The sequence below is a fragment of the Sus scrofa genome, chromosome 3 (assembly GCF_054392235.1).
Source record: "Sus scrofa isolate SSC_HxYL_T2T_F1_AM1 chromosome 3, Sscrofa_HxYL_maternal_Yorkshire_Landrace_v2.0, whole genome shotgun sequence".
NCBI classification, from domain to species: Eukaryota; Metazoa; Chordata; class Mammalia; order Artiodactyla; family Suidae; genus Sus; species Sus scrofa.
In genome coordinates this window covers 70,591,081-70,615,270 of record NC_139385.1, presented here as the reverse complement: position 1 = coordinate 70,615,270, position 24,190 = coordinate 70,591,081, and the positions used below count along the sequence as shown (strand labels likewise).

General features: G+C 46.0%; 1 protein-coding gene across 21 annotated transcripts in view; it reads right to left on the bottom strand.

The window, feature by feature from the left end:
- The window catches only part of REEP1 (receptor accessory protein 1), a 122,572-nt gene that overhangs the window by 75,067 nt on the left and 23,315 nt on the right, over positions 1–24,190 (bottom strand). The window lies entirely within an intron of this gene.

Below are 24,190 nucleotides of genomic sequence, written 5' to 3'. Positions count from 1 at the left end.
CAGGAAAAAAAAAAAAAAAGAAAAGAAATGCATATAAGCAGGAGATTTACAGTGAAGCTTAAGCTTCGGGGCCCCTTAGCTTCATGGGTCCTGGGCAGCGTTCTAACAGTGTGCTCTTCAAATTTTTTATGACTTTTTGTGAGAAAGCCCCCTCCTCCATTATAAAAGCTTAGGGCTCTGTGAAACTTAGATCCACTCCTGAACACAAGTACAAAAACAGATCAAGAAAGGAAAAATGCAGAGTTCCTGCTATGACTCCGCGGGTTCAGTACCCGACATAGAGTCTGTGAGGATGTGGGTTAGATTCCTGGCCTTGCTCAGTGGGTTAAGGATCCGGCATTGACACAGCTGTGGCTCAGATTCAATCCCTGGCCCGGGAACTTCCATTAAAAAAAAAAAAAGGAAGAATGGGGAGTTCCCTGATGGTCTAGTGGTTTGGCTTCAGTGCTTTTACCAGGGGCCCAGGTTCAATCCTTGATCTGGGAAGTGAGATCCCACATCAAGCTACTGCGGCCAGAAAAGGAAGGGAGGGAGGGAGGAAGGAAGGAGAGAGGGAGGGAGAGAAAGAAAGAAGGAAGGAAGGAAGGAAGGAAGGAAGGAAGGAAGGAAGGAAGGAAGGAAGGAAGGAAGGAAGGAAGGAAGGAAGGAAGGAAGGAAGGAAGGAAGGAAGGAAGGAAGGAGGGAAGGAAGGAAGGAAGGAAGGGACGGACTCTCAAGGAGTTGGACTTAAGGGGGACCTAAGACCTGGTTCCAAAGACAACCCACGGAGCAGAACCAGCACGGACACAAGTACAGAGGTTTTCCAAGGTTCCCCATGACCACATGAGCACCAACAATTTGTCGGTCCTACACCTATGTTCACCACCAAGCACATGTGTCCTGGTGTGATCTCAGCCACACCAAGTCACTCAAGACAGGTAGGACAGTTGTGACCTAACGGGGTGTGAAAATTTTAAATGCTGGTGAACTGGTGTAACAAACGTTAATCACTCTTCCAGCTCCCCGCACAGCAATGACCCGCACTGCCTGGTGTAGGGAAGTTTTCACCTTATATACTGGAAGCTGAAAATGGTTGATGTTCACTTTTCCAGCCTCCCTTGCAGCAGGGATGTGGGCCTGTGGTAAATACACCTTCCCAGGTATGAACCCCAGCCCTGCAACCTTCTCACTCAGTTGTACTGAGGCTGCAGTCTTCATGCTGATGATTCTGTGATACTATGTGAACAAATACTGCCAAATGAGTTCGGTCTTACGGGTTGAGTCACTGATTTTCTTATGGTCAAAATCAGCCAGGTTAACAGAGCAGAATGCAACTGAGATTTAAAAATGGTTCTGTCTCAAAGAAATATTTGCAATCTATCTTCATAGTAGCATTATTCACAGTAGCCGAGAGATGGAAGCAATTCAAGTGTCCATCGGCAGGTGATTGGATAAACATGTGTGTGTGTATATACATATATATACTTTTAAATCTAATATACACATTATATATTAATATATATATAAGATTTAAAAGGTCTGGAAATTGGTTGCAAAACAATATGAATATATTTAATATGACTGAACTTAAAACTGGTTAAGATGGTAATTTTGTTATGTGCTTTTTACCATAATTAAAATAAAATAAATGTATGATGTTTATGAACAAAAAAAATTCTCTACATGAATATTTGTTCAAAAATCACCCACACTTGACAATTTTATAAAAATAGAATATACTGAGTAAAGGCCATTAGCTCATTTAATCCCTAAACAGTTCATTCTAACAAATTTAGAAAACAGAATTTATAATTTTTCAAGTTACATCTCTCAGGGTACAATGCTATTTATTTAATTTACTGAAATTGTCAAGCAAGGCAAAATTTCCCAATTTTAGAAGGCCCTAAACCTATCTCATTTCATTACAGCAGTTATAGCGACACTTCGGATGAATGAAAATTAGCAAGCACTGTAAATATGTATTCTTTAAATGGTTCTGGTTGTATAGGGGAGAAAATGCTGTTTTTTTTTTAAATTCAAGTATAGTTGATTTACAGTGTTGTGTCAATTTCTGCTGTACAGCAATGTGACCCAGTCATACATATATAACCCCAACTACCAACCCCAAACTCCCCATCCACCCCACTCCCTCCCTCCTCCCCCTTGGCAACCACAAGTCTGTTCTCCATGTCGGTGAGTCTGTTTCTATTCTGTAGATAGGTTCAGAAATGCTGTATATTATGTTCTATCCAGAAGTTTCATTACCAAGTACATTTCTGCTATTGATACTTTACATATTCATTTATTTTTTTATACCTTGATTTGCTCCAGAAAGGATCTGAGGTGACTCAGTTATAAACTGTGTGGCTCATAAGAAATTGCCATGATTCCGTGCCAGTGGGTTTGACAGCAGGAGAGCTCACGCAGTGAACAAAATCACTGCTGTTGTCTCCCTGGACGTGGGAGGAGCTGGAGGAAGGCAGACCTCGTCATCCAGACCTGACCCACATGCTCACAGAAGAACAGAGATTGCCTGAAGAGGGACGTTTGGTTTGTGCCCAGAAGGCCTCCTTGATAAGACTGCAAAAGCCCAAGAAAAGAAAGCAAAAGTGGAAGACTGCCAGGTTTCCTTCAGTGAGTGAAATTTAAATTTTGAGAGGAGGCTCCCTGGCACTGTCTTAACTGTAATGGAGTTAGGTTAAATACAAGAGACTAGGGCAGCAGCGCCCTAGTGGTCAGGAATACCTCCCCTGCAGGTGATATAAGGAAGCCCAGGCTCTACTGGGAGAAGGTCAGCGAGTGCCCTCCTCTCTGCTCTGCTGGCTGCACAACTCCTGGGGCCCCAGCTGTCAAACAGGCTCTGAGAGAAGAAGGTGTGGCCCCAGCTTGGAAAGGTAATCTTTGGTATGGCTCTAAAAGGTGTGGTGGAATAGCGCTTACTCTCAGAAGGTGAAATACACCAAATAGTTGGCTTAGTTTAGAAAATAAAGATATTCCTCTCAACTACACTTTTTTTTTTTTTGTCTTTTTGCCATTTCTTGGGCTGCTCCCTCGGCATATGGAGGTTCCCAGGCTAGGGGTCTAATCGGAGCCGTAGCCACCAGCCTACGCCATAGCCACAGCAACACGGGATCCGAGCCGCGTCTGCAACCTACACCACAGCTCACGGCAACGCCAGATCCTTAACCCACTGAGCAAGGCCAGGGACCGAACCTGCAACCTCATAGTTCCTAGTCGGATTCATTAACCACTGCACCACGATGGGAACTCCATCAACTACACTATTTCTTGAACAACTGTGCCATTTGCTTCCGCAGATCTGAAGAGAATGGATAAAACTAGGTCACTAAGAAGGAGAGAACAATTCCAAGACAGACTAACAGAGTTGGCTTCGAGGATGGCAATATTGAGAAGTTTTGTTTGCTTCAGAATGAATACAATATGTCTTCTTTCCATTTGTTGTGAGCCCCAAACAGCCATGATCTCAGGGTAGGCATAAAGGAAAGCCCTGGTGAGGGCTGGCCTGGTATCCAGGGAACCAAACCAAGAAGGAATGTTTCACATTTTGGAAAAAAAAAAAAAAAAGAAAAGAAAGTTCTTTTCAGCAAGTGGTGCTGGGAAACCTGGACAGCCGCATGTAAATCATGAAACTGGAACACACCCTCACACCATGCACAAAAATAAACTCAAAATGGCTTAAAGGCTTAAATGTAGAACAAGACACTATCAACCTCCTAGAAGAGAACACAGGCAAAACATTCTCTGACATCAACTCTACAAATGTTTTCTTAGGTCAGTCTCCTAAGGCAACAGAAATAAAAGCAAAAATAAACCGTGGGACCTAATCAAACTGATGAGCTTTCACACAGCAAAGGAAACCATAAGAAACAAAAAACAAAAAACAAAAAGACAACCTACAGAATGGGAGAAAATAGTTTCAAGCGATGCAACTGACAAGGGCTTAATCTCTAAAATATACAAACAACTTACACAACTCAACAGCAAAGAAGCCAACAACCCAACTGAAAAATGGGCAAAAGACCTGAATAGACGTTTCTCCAAAGAAGATATACAGATGGCCAAAAAGCACATGAAAAAATGCTCAACATCACTGATTATTAGAGAAATGCAAATCAAAACTACTATGAGGAGTTCCCGCCGTGGCGCAGTGGTTAACGAATCCGACTAGGAACCATGAGGTTGCGGGTTCGATCCCTGCCCTTGCTCAGTGGGTTAACGATCCCGCGTTGCCGTGAGCTGTGGTGTAGGTTGCAGACACGGCTTGGATCCCGCGTTGCTGTGGCTCTGACGTAGTCCAGTGGCTACAGCTCCGACTGGACCCCTACCCTGGGAATCTCCATATGCCGCAGGAGCGGCCCAAGAAATAGCAAAAAGACCAAAAAAAAAAAAAAAAAAAAAAACTACTATGAGGTACTACCTCACACCAGTCAGAATGGCCATCATTAATAAGAAAGAAAAAAAAAGAAGAAGAAGAAGAACAAAATAATGCCATTTGCAGCAACACAGATGGAACTAGACACTCTCATACTAGGTGAAGTAAGTCAGAAAGAGAAAAACAAATGCCATATGATATCACTTATATCTGGAAGTTAATATAGGGCAGAAATGAGCCTCTCCACAGAAAAGAAACTCACAGGCTTGCAGAACAGACTTATGGTTGCCAAGCGGGAGGGGGAGGGAATGGGATGGACTTTGCGTTTGGGGTTGATAGATTGCATTTGGAGTGGATAAGCAATATGATCCTGCTGTGTAACACAAGGAACTATATCTAGTCACTTGTGATGGACCATGATGGAGGATAATGTGAGAAAAAGAATATGTGTATAAGTATGACTGGGTCACTTTTCTGTACCGTAGAAATTGACAGAAAACTTTAAATCAACTATAATGGGAAAAAATCATATAAACTTAAAAGCGGTAGGGGCCAAAAAAAAAAAAAAAAGCGGTAGGGGCCAATTACTGAGCATGGCTCTAAGCACCTAGAGTTGTTGCATGCCCAACAACTCTAGGAAGTAGGCATGATTCTAATCTCCATTTCTCACACTGAATGTGAGGGTCAGAGATGTTAAATAATCAAGCTAAAGTCACATAGCAAGTCCATGTTAAGGCTGAAAACTAGAATCTGAGGTTTCAAAGCCTTAGTGCTAAACTTATGTCCCAGCTTTTTTGATTTCCCAAAATCAGTTACATACACACACACACACACACACACACACATTTTAAGGGCCGCCTGTGGCATATGGAAGTTCCCAGGATAGGAGTGGAATCATAGCTGCAGGTGCCAGCCTACGCCACAGCCACAGTCACACTGGATCCATAATGCTTCTGCGACCTACACCGAAGCTTGTGGCAACACCAGATCCTTAACTCACTGAGCAAGACCAGGGCTCAAACCCGAATCCTCACGAACACTGTGTCAGGTTCTTAACCCACTGAGCCACAACGGGAAGTCCCCAAATCAGTAAAATATTTTGATCACACACTATCTATAGGATGAAGAATCAAGGGACTTGGCTGAGAAAATCTTTTTAAGAGATTGCAGAACTGCTTTATCTAAAATGAGATTACCTAATACATAAGTCCATTTACCAAGCCTCTTGCAAACTCTAACACCACTTGGGTTCTGCTGAAATCAAAGGAACGCCTGAGGGGCCATGTGGATCCCACCAGCAAGGATCTACCCCTCCTTCCCCGGCCCCACCCCCTCTGCCCAGGGAGTGAGGGCCTCAGGCCGTCTGACACACAGACCCAGGGCCGTGCCCAGCACTGCTCTGCAGACTACCTCTGTACTCCTGGCACCCAGAGGCTTTCCCCACCACAGTGCTGGTCAGCCCCTTTGAACGGGGGATGCAGCCTGGCTGTAAAGCTGCTTGAACCCTAAGCTGCCCATGGAAGGAGTGACCACCCTGGAGGCTCTGGAGCTCAGGACCTTGTGCTGGTCTGTGCTGTACCACCCACCAGATGAGGGCACCTGGACAAGCACCCACGAGACTGGCTGGTTTATCTCCATCTGGTGGTCCAGTCAAATAGGATGATGCACAAGAAGAGACTGAAAACAAATGCTGCACAGATCTGTGGAGTTCTCTTCACAGGGAAGGCTCTGAGCCAAGGACCACAGTGTCCCACTACCAGGAGGGGTGATACAGAAGCCATCGTGGGAGACAAAGGGCCAGTCCTGGGTGGGGCTGGGTCAAGCCCTGTGCCTCTAAGACCCAGGAATGCCCCGTGGTTGTGAGAGCTTGGACAGCACCGCCAGCGAGTCCCTCTCTGAGAGTTGGATGGTGAAGCAGACACCAACATTCCAGCGTGTGTGTGTGTGTGTGTGTGGAGGTGTGGGGAGGGGTATCAATGTCGTAGTGGCAAGCATCATAAAAGCACATGATTGGGCTTTTTTGCTTCATTCTGGGTGTGTGACATTAGGGAAATGCCTCTTCCCAGAAGGTTCAGAGGACACCTGTGGTGCAGCCTGTATCCCTCCCAAAAGAGAAAAAAAACACTGAGGACAAGTTCACACCACTCCCTCTCCCTTTGTGCATTGGACCAAGAGGCTCTACTATGAATGGTATGGTTTGGCTCAAACTTCAGCATCTATAGGATCTTACCTGGCACCACTGCCCTGACTATCTGTGGAGAAAGAGGCCTGGGCTGAAGCATCCTGGGGGGTTTATATACTGGGGACCTCCCAAGTTTTAGGTTTGGCTCGTTCTACCACTCCTTTGCCACACAGCAGGTAGAGAAGGCAAGCTGCTTTTTAGTGCGGGTTGGTTGGTTAGTTGGTTTGGGGAGCAGCGGCATTCAAGCAGTTAAGAAGTGTTTGGAGCACAGAGAGCTTGGGTAAAGGCACCTGCTCTGGGGGAACAGCCGTATCAGCCAGAGCCCAGGATGACACTCAGGGTCTCTGTGCACTGATGAGGGGTGTGGCCCAGGGGAAGGGCTCTCAACTAGGGGTCAGGAACCACGGTTCTGGGCTCAGCTGGCAGGGTGATCCTGGACCATCTCGTCACTCATCCCCAGACTATGGTCTCCTCATTCTCTCATTTAGCCATCACTGACCTACTGCCCTGGTACACGTCGTACTGACTGGCATGGCAGGTGTCCAGCACTGCTCTGCTGCTGACGAGCCAGCAGTAAACAGACGGAGAGAGGATCCTGTTGAGTTCTGGGGCACCTCGTCCCCCAGCCCAGGCATCCTTCCATCCCAGGATGGCAGCCTGACCCAGGTCTAGCCCTGGCCTCCGCTTGGCTGCTTACACTGGCTAGACACCACTAGGTGTGAACTGTTCTCTGCCACCTCCCGCCTCACTCTGCATCTGGAGACAGGGTGAGAATGTTAGCAAACACCCAAAGAGTGGTGGCAGGCGGACAAGCAAAGCAGCTACAAGGCCACTGGGACAGACGTGGACAGTCACCCCTTGCCATGGTAGATTCCTGCAAGCTGTAGCAGGAAACAGAAAGGTCAAAGGGGGAGCACATTTTTGCTGTATCCCTTTGTCACCAGCAGATGGGAATCATGGGTCAGCAAGCAGAGTGCTGACAGTGCTCCCCTTCAGATGAGTTGAAAACAAAGAATGGATGGACTGGGGTAGAAAACAGGAAAAAACAGGAGTATTTTCGTCAGTGGATGTGCAGGTGAGCAAGCAATAAAGCCAAGCTGGGATGACGAGAAGTGAAACCATTCTCCTCCCCCCCCACCCCCGCCTTTTTTTGTTTGTTTGTTTGGCTGCTTCTGCAACATGCACAAGTTCCCAGGCCAGGGATCAAACCTGAGCCACAGCAGTGACCCCGTCACTGCAGTGACAATGCCAGATCCTTAACCCACTATGCCACAAGGAAACTCTGAAATGATGTCATTCCTGATGGAGCGGTTCCACTGTTCAAAAACTTCCTTGGCTCTCTACTGCCCACAGAAAACATCCAACTGCCTGCCTTGGCACCAAGGGCCTCCATCAGCCGGCCACAGCCCACCCCACCAGCCTCATGTGCCCTCTGCTAATTCCTGTGCACGTCTATGTGTTTCTACCGCTGTGCCCTGCCATCATTCTCTTTGTCTGGAATGTTCGTTCCTCATCTCTGTCTTCCAAAATCCTAGGCACTGGATTAGAAGCTTCGGCACTACTGACATTTGGAGCCAGGTAATTCTTTGCTGGACGGGGTAGCTGTCCTGAGCATTGAAAGATGTTCAGCCATATCCTCGGGCTCTACCCACTAGATGCCAGTAGCAGTGCCTCCCTCTCAGGTGTGACAATCCAAAATGTCTCTAGATTCTGCCAAATGTCCCCTCAGAGCAAAACAGCCCTGGTTGAGAACCACTGTTCTATCCCCAGATCCAGTGCTACTCTTGTCAGGAAACCCTTCCCTGAGGTTCTCAGGAGGGTTTTATCATATAGGAGTGCCTTTCACACACTTTGTAATAGTCTATCAGCATTTAACACAGCCTCCTTTCAGCTTGATTTATGTGCTCTCATATCACCCCCTTCCCGTTAGGCCATAAACTCCTGGAGGGCAGAGACCACACTTTGTTCATCTTATACCAGCCGCTCAGTAGATCCTGGCCTACTGAAACTCAACCACTGGGTTTAACTTGCTTACTATTAATGTAGAAATAACTCGGGTTTTTTTTTTTTTTTTTTTTTTTTTGGTTGGTTGGTTGGTTGGTTGGGTTTTGGGGTTCTTTTTTGTTTGTTTGTTTGGTTTTTTTTTTTTTTTTTTTTTTTTTTTGGTTCTGCCCAAGGCATGCAGAAGTTCCCAGGCCAGGGATTGAACCCGTACCACAGCAGTAACCAGACCCACCCACAGCTGTGACAACAGCGGATCCTTAGCCTGCTGAGGGAACTCCGTTCGTGTTTATTGTAGAAAAAAAAAAAGTTAAGGCGGGAAAGAATAAAATCAAAATCACCCAGAATCCTACCATGCAGCAAGAACAGTAGTTAAAATATTTCTATACTGAATATGGCCTTCCAAGACTGGTATGCCAAAAAATACTGGTGCACATCCCTCCAATCTGTTTCTATGCAAGAAGAATCCAGGGGAAGCGACTGCAGCAAAGGCAGCAGCTCACAGCCAGACTGTCATAGCCACATGGGACCCCGAAGGCCAACAGGTCCACCCAGCAGATGCCTAAATCCCCTAGGATGCTTCTCCTGAGTAGGTTTGAACTTGCTATCAAAAAGGACCTTGCTATCACCCAAAGCAGGCTGGTCTACCTTGGACCACACTCAGGAGCTCTTTCTTCTTCTGACCTGAAATCTGTTCCCTGCTTCCATTCCATTCCTTGGTCCAGTCCAAATGCTACCTGTTTAGCCAAAGTGACCGACATACCCAGTTTTCCACTGACAGGGTGTCGATCTAGCCCTCCTTCTTCCCCTCTGAAAAGTTTCCCTCTTGGGAGTTCCCATCATAGCTCAGTGGGTTAAGAACCCAACTAGTACCCATGAGGATGTGGACTCGATTCCTGGCCTTGCTCAGTGGGTTGAGGATCCAGCATTGCTGCAACCCAAAGTGTAGTTCACAGATGCAGCTTGAATCTGGTGTGGCTGTGGCTGTGGTGTAGGCCAGCAGCTGCAGCTCTGATTTGACCCCTAGCCTGGGAACCTCCATATGCCATGGTGAGGCCTTGAAAAGGAAAAAAAAAATTTTTTCTAAAAAGGTCCCCTCTCAAACACGGGGGGCGGGGGGGCGCAGCAGCCAGGTTCATACAACATGACCTCCCTCTGACCTCTGACCTCCCTCTATCTCCCAGGGGTCAGCACTGGGACTGAGAAACTTGAATTAGTGGTTTCTGCTGGATAGCTGGACAAAAGAGATATAAACTCAGGAGTGGAGACTATCACTGCAGGTGCCCATGTTTGGTCCTATATACATGAAAAGTGGAAACCTGGAGAGAGAGACAGTCAGAGAGCAGCAGTGTGCACACGATGCATTGGCGCACACACACACAAACACACACACACTGCACGCACAAGCACAGAAACAAATGTGGCCAGAGAAGCAGGGTCATGAGACCAGGGTCTGGGGGGGTCTGGGAGAAAGTTTACAGCAGGCCTCCCAACAGCTTCCAGCCCAGGTTCTGAGACCCCATGGAGTCCAGCTGCAGCTGCCTGCCTCTTTACCATGAAGAATTCCCCTTTCTGGATCATAAGAGATCCAGTTGGCTTTCTCTATCCTGGTTCATATAAAAACAAAAACAAAACAGAAAAGCAAAGACGATTTGACTAAGACACTGATGCCTGAAAGCTCAGGTCCCCTTAGCCTTCTCCTGGGCAACGTGAACTCACGTCCACTGGGGCTGACCGAGGCTCCTCTGGCAGTAGATTATGTATCTGTGTGCACAAAGCCCTTCACACCTCGGTACCACCAACAAACCCAATGAGGATGGTACCAAAAGGTGAGGATTTCGTTCCTGAGTTGAGAGGGCCAGAAATCCAGTCGAGTGGTACCCACCCAAAGTGTGTATTTGTGGAAGAACCCACATCGCCCCAACTGAGCATAAGCACCCACAGTGAGTGTCCAAGCCCAGAGAAGCTGGGAGCTGTCCAAACTCTCCCTCTGGCTTCCTCTGAAACCGGCTCTAAGTGCCTCTCAGAGGAGATTCTGGCCCCCAGCAGAAACCACACAGGCTCTCCTAGGGGCACACAGCCCTTCCCTCCCCAGGAGCAGGTAACAGCAGCTGGTTTACAAAGCCCTTTCTTCTAGCTCCTGCCAGGGCCATGAGAAAAACAAACCCCTGAAGATGGAGAGGACAGGGGCTCTGGAGCAGATAGTTTCATCTCATCTCTATCACTTATTGGCTTCATGACCCTGATTAAGTTTTGTGGGGTTTTTCTGTTTTTTTGTTTCGTTTTGTTTTTTGTCTTTTTGCCTTTTCTAGGGCCGCTCCCTAGCAGCATATGGAGATTCCCAGGCCAGGGGTCTAATCGGAGCCTAGCCACCAGCCTACCCCAGAGCCACAGCAATGCGGGATCCAAGCTGAGTCTGCAACCTACACCACAGCTCACGGCAACGCCGGATCCTTAACCCACTAAGCAAGGTCAGGGAGTGAACCCGCAACCTCATGGTTCCTAGTCGGATTCGTTAACCACTGCACCATGACGGGAACTCCATGATTAAGTTCTTTAACTTTTCTAAGTTTCAGTTTCTTCATCTACAATTATAAGAAATAACAGTTCCCTGGGGGAGTTCCCATCGAGGTGTAGCAGAAATGAATCCGCCTAGGAACCATGTGGTTGCCAATTCAATCCCTAGCCTCGCTCAGTGGGTTAAGGATCCGGCATTGATGTGAGCTGTGGTTTAGGTCACAGAAACGGCTCAGATCTGGTATTGCTGTGGCTGTGGCACAAGCCAGCAGCTATAGCTCTGATTAGACCCCTGGCCTGGGAGCCTCCATATGCCGTGGGTGCGGCCCTAAAAAGAAAAAAAAAGAAATAACAGTTCCCACTGTAAGGATGAAATGAGATGAGAGTTTTTAAGGACCGGAATATGAAAACTTTCATACTCACCAGGTATTAGCTTCCCATCTACCATTTTGTTCATATTAAATGTTTTAATTATTTTTGTTCAGCTTCCTAAGTGACAATATAATGTCAATTTAAAAATAATTTATGACAGATCATCCTCAGCTGGAAAATAAGAACTTGATTAGGGCTCATTTTATTGTTTAAGTGTTCTCTAAATGGCACCAAGTCCAGAAGTATGTCAGCAAAAACAAGCAATACCAGCAGAGTATACTTAATACTTCAACAGATGTACATATCATGGGGCTGCAAGTTCAATTTCCAGGCAGCTCCAACTTCCTATCAGGCAAAAAAAAAAAAAAAAAAAAAAAAAAAAAAACCCCTGGGAACCCACCTTTGCTCCTGGGCTTCACTAAGCCAGGAGGCCCCATGCAAATGAAGGCACACAGTGAAAGCAACAAATGCTTCATACTCACTCCATTCTCCTTTAATGTCAGGTAGGCTTTATAAAGTTGATGTTTTTCCCCAAGCTGAGTTCCTCAATAATGGATGTGTGGCTCATGAGGTGCTGCCTGGTGCCCCCTGCCCAATGCTCAGTAAGCAGCTTCTCCGCCCCGCTTCAGAAAGCTGTAGAATCCCTCCAGGACACTCAGTCTTGGAAAGGGTGGTTGTGCTGACAGCGCTGGACCTTGTCACTGAGGGCCAAGCTTCCAGCCCCAGGCTGCAAAGCAACAGGCCTTTCTCCACCTGGCTCCTAACATAAGAAAAGCTGCCACTTTCCCCAGATTGAAGCCACAGACAATTAAGAAGCTATCAGGGCTTCAATTTTTTTTCTTTTCTTTTTTTTTTTTTGCATCCATCTTCTTTAGGAATTTACAAAGCCAGTTACCAAAAGCTGCAGATAGGAGCAGAGATTGGTACAATCTCTCTGGGAGGCAGGTTGCCACTATCTCTCAGATCTTAACAGCTTTACTACCCTCTGACCTAGTAACTGTACTCCTGGGAAGCCATCCAAAAGAAATCATCAAAGGCAAACAAAGATTAAGACACAAATACATTCCAAGGCTTTTTAAATTTTTTCTGGCCACTCCTGCAGCTCGTGGAAGTTTCCGAGCCCAGGATTGACCGAGCCGCTAGAGTGGCAACCACAAGGGAATGCCCAGGGCTTATTATATATTTAACTTAAAAATAATAAAGATGTCCAACAATTTAAAAAGGGAATTGACTGTATAACTTTAAAAGGTCACTAAAAGCCTGTTTAGAAATCTTTCGGACACTGGGAAATATTACTACATTAATGTTAATGGGAAAACAAGATACACAGTAACTTCAACTAACAAACTTTTTGTGTTCAGAAATTATTAAGAATCCCTCCTAAGCATCCCTGTAATGGAATTATGAGGGTTTTAAACTGTCTTCTTTATCCTTTCCTTTTCTCCCCTATCCTATTGCCCACCATAGCATTCAGTCCTTTACCATCATTGTCATGATATAAAGATGGGTGGGACAGTCCCAGACATCACCAAGGTCAAGTCTCCCTGGATGACACTCAATCTCACCCACAACTGTACTCTGTGAGCTGAGGCTGGGCCACTAAATTAGCAGGAGATGCTCCAGGAGATCATGAAAGAATAAGCAGAGGGTTGGTAGATTGAGGAGGAAAGGGTGGGTATTCCAGGAGGCACAAAAACATGACCAAGCCCCAGAAATAGGAGAGCATGGTGGGTTTGGGGCTACAAGGGGCTCAGTGCAGCTGGGGCCAGGCTAACAGGGCACAGGTTGGGGGCGGCTCTCATTTCCAGGGCACCTTCTGCCAGGGTCCATCCAAAGGCTGAGGGGAGGAGGGAAAACCAAGAGGATACAAGGTGGGTGACTGAAAATACGAAATGGGAGGAAATGAAATTGAAAATACAGCCTCACATGGTGCCTGGCACACAGAAGGCATGAATGAATGAGTGAATGTATGAATGAATGAGTGAGTGATGGTACGAATGAATGAATGAATGGTGCAGGGGCAGAGAGTAGGTTAGAGAAGCAGTTTACAACCAGGACTGTGAAGGAAATCAGTGAGTTGGCATTTCCCCCCTTGGAAGGGAGGTAACGACCCATTCACACCTACGCCCAGTGGTCTCCCAGGACTCAAATATTCCAATACAACAAAGGATTAGTCCCTGTAAAACCACTAGTCACCTTGCCCTAGATTTTGTGGCAAAGAAAGATGCATGTATCTAAATTCACCTCAGCACCAACCAGATGAAGGTGAGTCAGCTCTGGCCGAGAGGAAGGAACACAGAAGGAACACAGATGCCACTGCAATGCCCTTCTCTCCCCTCCAAGCCCAGAATCCATCCTTCAGGCTTGGATGCTCAAACTCTGTTGTTTCATTTATAATCACAGACTCTCGGGGTGGGGGGGAGCTACTTTAAAGGTTATAATCCCATGTCCAAAAAGAAACAAAGCAACTCTGCACCCATAAGTTCCTCCTGGACCACAAGGGCTTCTAATAATTGGTGCGTGCAAACCCTCAATGGGAACTTTCATTGCTGTGAGAGTGCTCTGTTAATAAGTTCATTATAAAAAGAAACCAAAAACTACCCCCACCAACCCCAGATCACACCAATAACGAAGAAAACAGTGCACTCTCTGGCACAGTCCCACTGCCATTCCCCTCTCATAAGGACCACCCCAACCCCCACCTCCAGGGTGAGGACCAAGGACCCAGCGGCCTCCAACCAGAGCTGATTCAACCAATGTTGGCTCCAAGCTGGGCCGCTCAGATTTTTCCCCCAGGAATTTAGCATCAGAGCTGAGAGATGTTCAGATTACTGAAAATGAGGACTGTAACCCAGCAGCTATGGGGGGGCCATATCTGGCCAAATGCTCACCAAGCAGAAATGGATGCCTGCAGAGACAGAAAGAATGGGACATAGAGAAACAGAGACATTTCATGCTGAGAAAGACAGACATGCTGTATGAAGACAGAGCTGAACCTTCTTAATTTTTTTTAATCATAAATATATTTTTAGCTTTTTAGGGCCACCCATGTGGAAGTTCCCAGGCTAGCGGTCAAATTGGAGCTGTAGCTGCTGGCCTGCACCACAGCTCATGACAACTCCCTAACACACTGAGCCAAGGCCAGGGATTGAACTCACGTCAAGGATACTAGTCAGATTCATTACTGATAAGCCATGATGGGAACTCCTCATGTATTTTTTTTTTAGCTCATTGTTGTTACCTAAAACAGGCACGTGGTTGGGAGTTGGATGGATGCTGGTTTCATGAATTAAGGGAGAGAGAGGGGCAGCGAGAGGAGCTACCCCGAGTTCTCCCCATGCTCGGTTCCTGGCTTCGGTTCTTCCTGTGTCTAGGTGAACTCTCTCCTCTCACATTCCAGGAGCTGCCCCAGCGTCCTTTCCATAAAAGTCCTCTCTTGCTAAAGCGGATCTGAGGTACATTTCGCTTTACTTGCAAGCAAAGAGTCGCAATGAGACGCCCCCAAGACTGCCTGGCCCTGGCCCCCTTCCTCCCGCCCGTGCCCTCTTCATACTCCTGGGCTCCTGCGTGCACAGATCATGCACCCAGTGGCCATATCAGCCCCTCGGCTCCCTCCCCAATCCTCCCTCTCCCCCAACCTCCAACAGCCTGTTGGTATTTCCTCCTGCGTCATATATCCTACTTGATTTTCCTATGTCTGTGACTCTTTTTTTTTTCTTTTTTCTTTTCGGTTCTTTTGTGTGTGTGTTTGCCACACCCACAGCACATGGAAGTTCCCAGGCTAGGAGTTGAATCTGAGCTACAGCTGCCAGCCTCTGCCACAGCCACAGCCATACAGGATCTGAACAACATCTACCACCTACCACACAGCTCATGGCAACACTGGATCCTTAACCCACTGATTGAGGTCAGGCACTGAACCCAGGTCCTCATGGATACTAGTTGGGTTCGTTATTGCTGAGCCACAACGGGAACTCCCAGTGACTCTTAAACATGAGGCTGCATTGGAATCCCCCTGTGGAAAGCATAGATTGCTGGGCCGCACCCAGAATGTCAAGGGTAGAGCCCAGAGTCTCTGTCTTTCTAGCAAGTTCCCAGGTGTTGCTGCTGCTGCTGGCCCCAGAAGCACACTTTAAAACCACTGCCCTACTTCCATCCTCAGTACTAACTGCCCTCGTTCAGATAACCTCCTTCTCTCCCTCAGAACCTGCATCTCAGGCTCCAAGCTTTGGACTTTTTCTCTGCAGTGCCTCTTGTACTCAGCCCTTTTTAGTCACCTCACAACATCAGCCCTTCTCATGTCACGCCTGGAGGACTGTGAGTACCTCCTGACTAGTTCCCTTTCCCATCACTCTGACCAAAAGTAGTCCGTCTTACACCTCACGGCCAGATTCATTCTCAGGCCACTCTCCTGCCCATAACCTCTGGTTTTCAGGAATAAAGTTGCTATGAACATTTGAGTCAAGTCTTTGGTGGATATATGTTTTCATATCTCTAGGGTAAATACTTGGGAGTGGAATTGCTGTGACAGATGATAAATATATGTTTAACTTAATAAGAAACTGCCAAACTCCTTTCTAAAGTGACTGTACTGGAGTTCCTGTTGTGGTGCAGCGGAAACGAATCCGACTAGGAGCCATGAGGTTGTGCATTCGATCCTTGGTCTCACTCAGTGGGTTAAGGATCTGGTGTTGCTATGAGCTGTGGTTTAGGTCACAGACATGGCTCAGATCCTGCGTTGCTGTGGCTGTGGTGTAGGCCAGCAGCTGTAGCTCCAGTTAGACCCCTAGCCTGGGAGCCTGCAAATGTGGCCCTAAAAAGCAAAAAAAAAAAAAAAAAAAAAAAAAAAAAAAAAAATTAAAAATTAAAAAAATAAAGTGGCTGTACCATTTTGCATTCCCTCCCCACTCATAACCTCTCTACGGCTCCATAATGAGTAGTAATCAGTTTCCAAAATCCTGAGCTTGGCTTTCCAGGATCCTGCATTCAGGCCCTGCCTGCTGATCCAGCCAAACCCAACACACCACATGAGTTCTAACACAGTCCTCACCACGTTCCTGTTCCCTCTAAATCAAGACCTACCTCTTCTGTGAGACGTTTCCCACCCACCCTCATCTAAAAAAACACAAAGGCCTCTCTTCCCAAGACAGAGTATACAAAAACAGTTGAGTAAAGAAAATATAAAAAAAAGAAAAAGAAATCAACTATAATAAAAATTTTTTTTGTAAATCAACTATACTTTAATTTAAAAAAAAAAGAAAATCTAGTCCCTCATTTTCCCACCTTTGCTTGAATAAATATGATCATAATAAAATATTCCCAGTTGGCTTAAATTGTTACCTAGTCTTTATCCATCCACCAAAAAAAAAAAAAGGCTGAAGGATTTTTATGTAAAACTATCTACAATATCACAATGGCAACATCTTTCCAGTGAGACAAACAGTTACTGTAACTTTATCAAATGAAAGGACAAAATGCATGACCCTCCCTCTTGCTAAGGGTCATGTGATCTACAAACTGGTGGCTGGGAATTCTCCTAACAGACCTCAAAGAGCACTAATAGAAGCAGCTATTTGTTCGTATTGGTATTACTTATTCAGAGCCAAGGGTGGAGAACAGTGCAGTGAATCTCTGATAGGGCCTCTCACACTGCTGCTTAGCAGGGGGAATCGGCACTTCCTGTGTGAAAGGGATTCTATGACAGGTACAAAAGCCTCTCCAAGCGTCACACCTGTTTATCCACAATTCCACTTCATGGAATCCAGCATAAGGAAATTATCTGAAAAGCAACGAAGAACTGTACCATAACCTACAGTCACACACACATACACACACACACACAATCGCAAACAAATGAAAGGTCTAACAAAGGGAGGCACGGCTCTCACATTTCATATATTTCTTGCCATTCATGCCCCAAAGGAATTATTCTGCACTTAAGCTAATTGGGCTCAATTTACCTGAATGGACACAGCTGTTAAGAATATTTATAAAAAGTCTGAAACAGCACCAAACTCTTTCAGCACCATGTTTAAGGCAAAGGTAGACTAGGAAACTGTTAACATGCATAACTACAAGTCTATGTATTTTTACAAACCCAATGCATAAGTAGAAAACCATTAGAAAGATTCTCTACAGAGTTATCGGCCGTTGGGGTGGGACGGTGGAAACAGGAACAACTTTTCCTTTCTATTTTTATATAGGTTCCAATTAATGATGACCTCATTTTAAAAATATATCTTAAATATAGAAACCAAACAGGCACGGGTGTCAGGTGTTCCCTATCATATAGCTCGAAGGAAATCACCTGTTCTTGACAGAAACCTGTATCCGATTACAAGAACAAAAGGCAGACAAATGCAGTGAAGGCAGGAAGGACTGGCCATTACTTTGTTGTTAACCAGGGCACGCTGCTAAGAATCTTAGATGCAAGATTCAGAGGCAAAAAAAATGCACGTGGTGACAGCCCTGCTTACTCCATTTGACAGGATTACAGAAAAAAAGGGGGAAACACGTGATGTTGGAAAGACACTTTCAAGTATGACAGGACACACATTGGGTTGAAACGGGTGGCGGGAGAGGAATAACGGCATTTCTCCTTGTGGTTTCCAGAACCTCCTGAGTTTAACAAATTCGTCCTGCTAGCCTGGAAGGGCAGGAGAGCAGACAGCTGGTCTGAGGACCTGAACTGCAGCCTGAATTCTGTCACTCGCTAACGGAGCCCGGATTAGTCAGCCTCTTGGCTCCTGTGTTCCTTATCTGCCAAATGGGAGGGTCTTGGTAGAGATTCTTTTTTTTTTTTTTTGTCTTTTTTTTTGTCTTTTTGCCTTTTCTAGGGCCGCTCCCGGGGCATATGGAGGTTCCCAGGCTAGGGGCCGAATCGGAGCTGTAGCTGCTGGCCTACGCCAGAACCACAGCAACTCAGGTTCTGAGCTGCGTCTGCGACCTACACTAAAGCTCATGGCAACGCCAGATCCTTAACCCACCGAGCGATGCCAGAGATTGAACCCGAAACCTCATGGTTCCTAGTCAGATTCGTTAATCACTGCGCCATGACAGGAATTCCTTGGTAGAGATTCTTTTGGTTGCAAAGTAACAGAAATTGACAAAGCCGGTGTAAGCAACACAGAGAGTTAATGGGGAGGATGCTGGGGTGGAGCAAGAACCTCAGGGCAGATGGGCTTTGTAAGTGTCCAGAACCAGGGACTGAAGGGTCCTGGAAAACCACACAGCATTTCTGGCACCTCTGTGTTCTCTGAACATCTTGGACATTCTTCCTTCTCTGCTGGCCCACCTTCAACATGCTCTGCTGGCAGAACACAGGCTGCAACCTCGTCTCCTAACACATTACAACTCCTGCTTCTTGAATAACTAATGTCTTCGCTCAGGCTACCATAACAAAATCCTACAGACTGAGTGGCTTAAACCTCAGATCTATTCTCCCATACTTCTGGAGGCTGGCAGTCTAAGATCGGGATACTGGTATGGCTGGTGAGGACTTAACAGATGACCAACTTCCTCTCTGTGTCCTTACATGGCAGAGACAGACAGAGAACTCTCTGGAGTCTCTTCTTACACAGGCACTAATCCCAGGATGAAGGTGCCACCCTCAAGACCTCACCTAAACCTAATTACCCCCCAAAGGCCTCCCATCCACACACCTTCACATTAGGGGAGAGGGCTTCAACATATGACCCCGGGACACACACACACACACACACACACACACACACACACACACACACACACACACACACACACTTCAGCCCACAGCAACTGGCTACCTCTGAATCTCACGTCTATGTTGCCCAGAGAGGGAAAACATAATTGGTTTGGTCTGAGTCACCTCGGATCTAATTGGCCACAGCCAAGTAGAGAGGGCAGGTCATCTAGCACAAACTTGGCTGCTGGGACCCCACCCTGACTGCCAGGCCTGTCTGTACCTTGCCACCTGAATGAAAAGCCATTGGGTAGTAAGTCAACAAGTATTCATTTCCTCTGGGTCAGGACTGCCCACAAAACTGAACACTCACATAAAGGACATTTCTGTCTTATGCAGCACCACCTTCTCATGCCCATCACAGAATCAGAACCACAGAAGATGTTCAATGCCTGATTGTTGCCTTCTGGACAAATGAGGCTGCACTTGCTGAGAAAAATATGGAGTTTGTGCTCCCAAGGTATAGACAGACATCATCACCTTCTCGGAGCCATAGTATGCTTTCTACCCTGAAAGTCAATAAGAGTTCCCTTTGAGTCAACTTTCCTTTCTTTTTTCTTTTTTTGCATTGTTTCGTTTTGTTTTGTCTTTGGCTGCATCTGCAGCATGCAGAAGTTCCCAGACCAGGGATCAAACCCATGCGACAGCAATGACCAGAGCCACAGCAGCGACAACGCCAAGTCCTTAACCTGCGAGGCCACCAGGGAACTCCCATCTTTCTTTTTAATTTATCACAAAGAAAATTATCACCTATCATTGCCTCCAAACTCCTCTCTATATATGTTGAGTAATAACAATGTATAGAGTGTGTAGAGGAGAAAAGCAGACAGTCTGTCTACCTTCAAGGGACAGAGAAAAGCACTAAAGAAACAAGCCATCAACACTGGCAAAGTAAAAAAAGAAAAAATGAGGGAGTTCCCGTCGTGGCGCAGTGGTTAACGAATCCGACTAGGAACCATGAGGTTGCGGGTTCGGTCCCTGCCCTTGCTCAGTGGGTTAACGATCCAGCGTTGCCGTGAGCTGTGGTGTAGGTTGCAGACGCGGCTTGGATCCTGCGTTGCTGTGGCTCTGGCGTAGGCCAGTGGCTACAGCTCCAATTGGACCCCTAGCCTGGGAACCTCCATATGCCGCGGCAGCGGCCCAAAGAAATAGCAAAAAAAAAAAAAAAAAAAAGAAAAAAAAGAAAAAATGAGTTAAGAAGAAAACCATGAGATGTCTCAGGACAGCTGGGAAGGAGACTCCCCAATGATTGGTGCTATTAAGCAGAATGTGCTTTGAGGTTGCAGGACAGAGGATCTACTTTAGAATGAATGACCCAGGAAGAAAAAGTAGGCATTAAAGATGGGTGATATCAAAAATAAACTCAAATGGATTAAAGATCTAAATGTTAGATGAGATATTAACTTTCTAGAGGAAAACAGAGACAAAAGACTCACATAAACTACAGTAGTATGTTTTTTGATCTGCCTCCTAGAGTAATGAAAATAAAAGCAAAAATAAAAGAAATGGGGCCTAATTAAACTTAAAAGCTTTTGCACAGCAAAGGAAACTGTTAACAGAACAAAAAGACAACTCACAGAATGGGAAAAAAATCATTGCAAACAAAGCAACCGACAAGGGATTAATCTCCAAAATATACAAACATCTCGCATAGCTTTATATCACAAAAACAAGCAACCCAATTAAAAAACGGCCAGAAGATCTAAACAGACATTTCTGCTAAGAGGACTGACAGATGGCCAAAAAGCACATGAAAAGATGCTCAACATCACTAATTACTAGAGAAATGCAAATCAAAACTATAATGAGGTACCACTTCACTCTAGTCAGAATGGCCATCATCAAAAAGTCTACAAAAAAATAAATGCTGGAGAGGGAATGGAGAAAAGGGAACCCTCCTACAATGTTGGTGGGAATGTAAGTTGGCATAACTACTATGGAGAACAGTATGGAGGTTCCTTTAAAAACTAAATATAGAGAACTACCATATAAGACAGCAGTCCCACTCCTGGGCATATATCCAGAGAAAACCATAATTCAAAAAGATACATGCACCCCAATGTTCACTGAAGCACTATTTACAACAGCCAAGACATGGAAGCAACAAAAATGTCCATCAACAGAGGACTGGATAAAGAAGATGTGGTACATACACACAATAGAATACTACTCAGCCATAAAAAAGGAATAAAATCATGCCATTTGCAGCAACATGGATGTAACTAGAGATTATCATACTAAGTGAAGTCAGTCAGACACAGAAAGACAGATATTGTACGAGATCACTAATATGTGGAATCTAATAGAAATGATACAAAAGAACTTACAAAACAGAAACAGACTCAAAGATTTTTATCCAAACTTATGTTTCCCAAAGGAGAAACTTGTGAGGAGGGGATTAATTGAGGGACTAGGATTGATCTATACACACACTACTATATAGAGAACAGATGGGTAAGGGGATCTACTATATAGCACAGGGAAATTTACTCAGCTCTGTGTGGTAACCTATATGGGGAAAGAATCTGAAAAGGAATGGATCGTTGTATAACTGCTTTACTTTGTTATATGCCTGAAATTAACACAACTTTGTAAACCAACTATATTCCAAGAAGACATTTTAATTTAAAAATTTTAAAAAGATGGGTGATATATAGCTTGGCAGAGTGGGAGGTGGCATTCAGGAGAGGATTAACAATTACTCAGGTCAAAGCACAGAAAGAACATGGCATATGGAGGGAAGGTCACCAGGAACAGTGAGAAATAAGGTTGTTTGGGAGGACCCTGTGGAAGGCTCTGAACATCAGTGCAGATTCTAGCCTGGATTATTGAAATGACCGTGAACACCAGAATGGAAAGGAGAAAGTACCTGGAGCCGGCACTGGTCCTCTAAGGAAAATCATGTGGGGCAGCCCTTGTGTTCTCTTAGGACAGGGAGGCCACCGGGGGCCATGGGTTTTTCAAGATTACGGGCACAGGTGCTCTAACAAAGTACCATAAACCTTTTTTTTTTTTTTTTTTTTTTTTTTTGTCTTTTTATCTTTTCTAGGGCCGCACCCATGGCATATGGAGGTTCCCGGGTTAGGGGTCGAATCGGAGCTACAGCCGCCGGCCTACACCAGAGCCACAGCTACATGGGATCCGAGCTGCATCTGCCACCTACACCACAGCTCATGGCAACTCTGGATCCTTAACCCATTGAGCAACGCCACGGATCAAACCCGCAACTTCATGGTTCCTGGTTGGATTCAATAACCACTGAGCCACGACGGGAATTCCTTTAAACTTGATGGCTTAAAACAATGGAAGTTTATTCTCTCCCAGCTCTGAAATCAAGGTACCTTCCTCTCCAAAGATTCAAAGGGAGAATCCTTCCTTGTCTTTTCCTGGTTTCTAGGGGTTGCCAGAAATCCTTGGTATTCCCTGGTCTGCCGAGGCATCGCTCCAAAATGCTTTAGCTGTCACATGGTCTTTGCCCTGCATGTCTCAGTCTGGGTCCACATTTCCTTCTTCTTATAAGGATGCTGGTCACTGGATTTGTGCCAATCCTAATCCACTGTGAACTTATCCTAACTTGATTACATTTGCAAAGACTCCACTCCCAAATAAAGTCACATTCTGAGGTCTAGGGTGGAAACGAACTTGGGGGACACTGTTGACGCCAGGGCAGACGCTGAATAACTCTTGCCCTTATGTGCTGGTTCCAGAAGCTAAGAGCCACATAAAAAACTCTTCCCTTATCCTGCACTGGCAGTGACCCAATGCACTGCTGTCACAGATGTCACCAAAGGAGGCATCCCTGCACCAGGGCAAGATAAAGCTAGATAACTTCCCAAATTCCATCTTTTTTAGGGGCAGTGTTCTTGGAAGTTCCCAGGCTAGGGATGAAACTGTTCTGCAGCATGAAAATGCCAGATCCTTAAGCCGCTGAGATATCAGGGAACTCCCCCAAATTCCTTCTAATTCCACACATCAGAATGCGGGGTTCAAGGTCCTGTCAATCACTTATGTTCTCCTGATTTACTAATTCAATCCTTGCTGTCCATTCCCACTGCCCAGACCCTGGTTCAACTCTTGTTGCTTCAAACTTGACATTGATGTAACTGTTTCACATCACCCCTCCCCCTCTATCAAAACCCTCAATGGTGGAGTTCCCATCATGGCTCAGCAGTTAACAAACCCAACTAGGATCCAAGAGGATGTGGGTTCGATCCCTAGCCTCGCTCAGTGGGTTAAAGATCTGGCATTGCAGTGAGCTGTGGTACAGGTCGCAGACGAGGCTCGGATCCCGAGTTGCTGTGGCTGTGGTGTAGGCCGGCAGCTACAGCTCCGACTGGACCCCTAGCCTGGGACCCTCCATATGCTGAGGGTGTGGCCCTAAAAAGACAAAAAAAAAAAAAAAAAAAAAAGTCAATGGCTTACTCTCGCCTAAAAGCAAAGGCCTGTCCTTTGACCTCAAGTCTACCTTTCCTACCAGACCTCTCAAGACATCACAACATGAATTCTCAACTCCAGCCCGTCTGATCCTTCAAAGACAACTGGCACATTCTCACCCCTACACCTCACCTGATATCATCAGACACGCACATGCTTCCCTCCCTGCAGAAGGGCATCCAAACTGCACCTGGAAGACCATTCAATCCTCTTTCATGCTGCCTCTCGGGACCAGCCTGTCCAGCCCCTGGTACTTCAGAATCTCCAGGAGTCTTACTGCCCACAGAAGGGCTGCACCCTCACTCTCTCACTGCTGCCACTATTAACAATCCTTTCTGGACACAGGGGACGCAGCAATACGCAGGCAAAGACAAGGCAAAGGTTGTGAAATCAGACAGATCCAATGGATCTGACAATTAGGAACCAGGCAAATTTCTGCCATGGGGCAATAGGATTGGTGGCATCTTAGGAGTACTGGAACACAGGTTGGATCCCCAGCCTGGCACAGTGGATTAAGGATCCAGTGTTGCTGCTTGGGTTGCAACTGAGGCTCAGATCTGATCCCTGGCCTGGGAATTTCATATGCCCCAGG